This window comes from Gastrolobium bilobum, unplaced genomic scaffold (assembly GCF_033153095.1).
Source record: "Gastrolobium bilobum isolate Gb01-03AN ecotype WA unplaced genomic scaffold, APGP_CSIRO_Gbil_v1 utg12365, whole genome shotgun sequence".
Classification (NCBI taxonomy): Eukaryota; Viridiplantae; Streptophyta; class Magnoliopsida; order Fabales; family Fabaceae; genus Gastrolobium; species Gastrolobium bilobum.
In genome coordinates, this window is record NW_026896861.1 from 5,595 (window position 1) to 11,188 (window position 5,594).

Genomic DNA, 5,594 nt, shown 5'->3' on the forward strand with positions numbered 1-5,594 from the left:
GACAACTAAGTGATGGTCAACTGTTCAAACACTGTGGAGTTTTTAAACTCATACTCATTCCTAAGACAAGACAGTGTATTTATGAGGGTAAGCATTAAGGCTTTTAGTGATTTCTTAATCTGTTGTGTTCAGATGATGTATAGTGATTTACATCACAAGAAATCACCTATGTGAGTGTGAAGTGAGGCCGCTTCTATGAGAATTTTTAAAGGCCGATTCTCTAAAACACTCACAGAACCAGGCAGGTGTCCCACGGCCAAAATGGGCGCAACAAAGGACCAACAATGCTAGAGAAGCAATTGTGTGACTCCTATTGTCTAGGTATACACTAAAGGTTGACGGTTCAAGTCGACCTAGACCACCGATTGACCGAGTATATCCGATAGGTTTTCACTAGAGAAGGTTCAAAGGTAACTCCACCTATCTCGATGCAGTTGTTTCTCGTTGAGGAATTTACACTTTGCATTTATACTCTTATGCATTTTGTCACGATGATTTGACTTCTTATCCATGTGGGGGATTGTTGGAATTAATGAATGAATTAATGTACAATGATCCATTGGTTATGAATAAGAAGTGAGTTAATAAAGAAAAGAGAAAAAGGGAAGATGAAGAGGTGTGTGGGTTTCAACAAGTCCCACATTGGACAATTAGTAGGAAATGGGAGAGTATATAAGCTCCCACTTCCCTCTCTTAGATTGGCCCTTGGGTCACTACATGTTTTATGTAGGGGGGAGAGCTAGGTGAGCATTGGTTCACCACACGCGCGCGCCGCCGCTGTCCGTCCGGCCGGCTCGGCTCGGCTCGGCTCGGCTCGGATCGGTTCGGTTCGGTTCATAGTGTGTAATAAAAAATAATAATAATTTTTTATTAAATTATTTTTTAATATTTTGTCCAAAAAAATTTACCGTTGCTTCCCTCCAACCAAAAACGTTTCTACCCGCCGGTTTTTTGAGCAGTATTGAACCGAACCGGTTCTTTCCCTTCGTGAACCAGTCACCGGTTGTGTCTGCTCGCTGAACCGGTCACCGGTCGTATCTGTTCGTCGGAACAGTCACCGGTCGCACCCGTTCGCCGCCATCAGACACGGCGGTTCGCCGCCGGCGACTGTTCATCGTGACCGGTCAGTGTCTATAAGTAGACACTGACACCTTCAGAAATCTATCCAGTTTTTCCTGCACTTAAACTCTGCCGGAAATTTTCTTCTTCCGGTTTTGCATACTGTTGTTCATCCTCCGGTGTGACTTCCTCTGGCATTTTGTTGTGTTCGTTTGGGCTGTTGATTGGTAGTGCCACCATTCTTCAGACGAAATTCGTTCTATCCTGGGAGACAAGTGTCCATCAACCTTAGGCATCAGTGAGGGGGCAAATTGTCTTAAGGAGACACGTTCTGTGGGCTCGGATTTAATTCCTCTTATACTGCATATATTCATCCTTTCATTCTGTCTGTTTCATCATTCTGCCACTGACAAGTAAGTCTGTTTTTAATATTTTTAATTACACAGTGATAATCCTGATCATCAACCTCCTCTGCTTTATACATGAGTTCAAATCTATTAGTGATATAATATCACCCACTGTCTTCAATAACATTGATCTTGCAGTATTAGGAGTGGGGATGAGAAGAAATTTTTTTAATCTAATTGTTGCTAGAGCTTTCTGGGGGACATGGTAGAAATAAACCCATAAAATCAAGAATATCACAATACAAATATTTAGAATGTAGGCCTTTTGACTGTGGGGAAACGCACATCATCGATATTAAAAAAATTGAATAACTGTTTACCAAAATAAAATAAAATTGAATAACTAGTACAATGAAGCCAAATTTAAAATCTCAAATATAGTTTACAGAAAGAAAAAAAATCTCAAATATTTTTTTTTAAAATATAATTTGATTAATTTTTTGGAAAAAAACGTTTGTCCTTTTAAAGGCTATAATTTTGGGTCATTTTATATCTTAACCGTTGATTTCTGTCAATCAATGGTTATAATTTATTGTGATTTAATATTAATTAATAAGTTTGACTCAATAAATTATAATCATTGATTGATGAAAATTAATAGTTAGGATTTAAAATGACACAAAATTATATCCTTTAAAAGGACAAACATTTTCCCCTAATTTTTTAACCCTAAACTAGTTTAAAATGAACAAGTAAAAATGGATTTCGTAAAGAACCTTTTTGTTAAAAACAGCAATACTCTTCTCTTTTTAATCGGGCAGCAAAGCGCTGATCAATTGAAAATTTGCCAATTTATATTGAATCTATTTTTTTTTCTTAATCTCATTCTTTCTCTCTTTTTTGATTATACAAAAATTAAAATAAAATAAAGTTTGATCAGTAATATATAATAAAAAGATTTATTTTAAAATCAAATTTTAGAAAAATTAAATATATTATGAAGTTGAAATAAAGAATATATATCGAGTTGATTTAAATTTATATACATTCTCATAATTAATGCCAATTTAATCTCAAGGTCACTAAGTTTGAATTCGAATATTAACTTAAACAGATTTAAGTTAATGTGTTTAATTTACTGAACACCCGTAATATTTGTCTTTAATAGTGGAATTTAGCTCAAAATAAGTTACAATAGATTCCCACACCGAAGGGAGACAAACTTTGTTTATTATCCGAATGAAGCATATTAATCAGTCGCTTATTAATTAAGTAGTTATGAACACGAGGTTCTTTGGCCAAGTTGCATGTGGAAGCGACATATGCTTCCAAGAAAAAAGAAAAGAAAGAGAGACATAGGCTCTGATTGATTAGTGTTTTTAAAAATTGTTTTTAGTTTTTAGAAGAAAAAAAACTCCTTTGGTAAAGTTTGTTTTGGAAAAAATATTTTAAAAATCATAACTGTTTTTTTATTTTTAGAATCAAATTTAGAGAACATGTTTGAGTTGTTTTTGTTTTCTATTTTGATTTTTAATTTTCAAAACAAAAAAAAAATACAGAAAATAACTGTTTCTATAACTATTCTACAAAATAATTTTAAGAACAAAAAAACCAAAACACAATCAAACAGGCCCATATGTTTTGGCCCAAATTAGGTGGCGAATATAATCCGAGTGGCGAGGATGTTTGGGATTGGTTAATTGTTATTCACGTTTTAATTGGAAAAAATGTTTATGCAGTTAATGTGGATAAGTTATCTGCATTTATTTCCAAAATGACGTTATTTTGATATTGAAATCTTAAAAAATTATAAATATAAAGACTATTATAACCCTCAAATAAATTAAAATTACAAAAACACCATGATTTTCGTCCCAAAATAACATCGTATTAGGCTTATTGCAGATAACTTATCTGCAGTAACTGCTAAAAAAACGAACCCTATTGTTATATATTTAAACGCCAAGTTTAGGATGAGGAGAGCTGAACATGTGTGGGATTGCAATTCAAGATCGTCAAAAACGAGGATTGACACACCTGCTTTAGTTTTTACGGGGGAAGGTTATATTTACAAATATTTTATTATAAACTCTTACAAATTATATTATGTCTGACCAGTAATACACTTTTAAGTAGAGTATTATTACCAGTCAGACATAGTATAATTTATAAATTTGTAAAATAAATATTTATAAACAGATTATTTCCCAATTGATTGTAGCTTGAGTGAGTTCAATTATTAGTTTTTCTCTTTTGGCAAATAGTATACTGAATTTTCAGTAAAGTCGGTGATTTTCTTGGATCTTGTAAAGTTGGTGATTTTTGTTTTTACTGATTGGGGGAAGGTTATATTTATAAATATTTTATTTATAAATTCTTATAAATTATATTATGTCTGACCAGTAATACACTCTTAAGTAGAGTATTATCGGTCAAACATAGTATAATTTGTAAATTTGTAAAATAAATATTTATAAACAGATCCTTTCCTAATTGATCGTAGCTTGAGCGAGTTCGATTATTAGTTTTTCACTTTTGGCAATTACTATATTGAATTTTCAGTAAAGTCGGTGATTCTTTTGGATCTTGTATGAAAATACATCTTTTTCTAATCTAAATTTTTTCGTTGAAAATATTTAAGATAATTCCCGTATAATTAAAAATTAGTAATGTATCAAAAAGAAAAATATAGTAAATATAAGAGCCCGGTTGGATATAACTAATATAACATGCATGCATATTCATATCTAATTTTTAAAGAGAAAAGATCGTATTGATATTTTTCTTTTCGAAACTCCCAATATCCGAATCCTTGTCATTCAAATCAACATTGGAAGATTATGTATAATCTGCACTCTCATTATAAGTTTTTTTCTTCTTCTTATTTTCGATAAATAATTTGATTTTTGCCTCCCCATCCACTACCCTTCATTCATGATGTTTTATCATCACAACTGACAACTAAGTATCATGTTAAAGTGTTAGCATATATTGTCATGCTTATGGAATTCAATTATTATATTCACACTCTTCTTCGTTCTTGTATTCTTGATTGGCTAAGCGAACAACTGTATATATGTTATGTAAATGTAACGGGACCTTGCCCTAAATATAAGAATCACTTAAATTAAGTGAATATCTATAATGCACCTCTATATGAAGATGATTTAGCTTGTTTTTATTGAAGTAAGAAAATGCAATTGATTCTAACTCACAAAAATTATTAGAAAGGGATTTTAATATGGGTAAAGTGTGTGTCATTTTAAAGGATGTAAAGTTGTGCCATTTTAAGAAACAGAAAGAGATAGATAAAAGAGGAGAGAGAGTTGACAAAAAAAATAAAGGTGTGGGTCCTACCTCTTTGTGAAAGTAAAATGATATAAGTTGTATTATTTAAAGTGATAGATATTTTTTCCTTTTAATATATCATTTTGATGTAGCTTTCTTCATTTGTATGTCCCTTTTATTTGTATGTTAATGTTCAATGTTATTAAAATCAAAATTTTAAGTAAAATCGAAAAGGGACTAAAAAATCGTAAAACGTAAAATCGTATTGTAAAAAAATCGTAAAAAATCATAAAAGCGTAAAAGCGTTTGAAATATTGGTAAAATTATTTTGATGAAAAAAATCGTAAAAACATAAAATCGTAGTGATAAATCGAGATTTTAACAACCATGTTAATACTGTCTTCATTCATTTCATTTAGGGGTTTAAGGGATTTAGCCAATGTTATAAAAATCGGACCGACCCGACTGGGTCGACCCGGGAACCGGTGAACCGGTCATGTAACCGGTTCGCTTTTTATATTGGATCGGCCATGTTACAGAACCGGTGCGATCCGGTCGGTTTTCGTAAAAATCGGTGACCCGGTCGATTCAACCGGTGACCCGGCCCGATCTATAAAAAAACTAATTTATTTTCATAAATTAATGTCTTTTTTTTTTTACTCCCAAACACAAATGATTTGTTTTCTTTTGAAATATTTGAGTGGTTTGTAGTTTATTAACTTACATAGATTATGTACCTACAACACTAATATTATCTTGATTATGCAATATGCAGGGAATTTTGATTTGATTTATAGTTAGAAATGTCGTTTACTGAACCTGAAATCCTAGTATCACAAATATTATATGTTTGATTGATCTTTTGTTGGAGAACGATGTGTAATTTATTATTTTTATTTT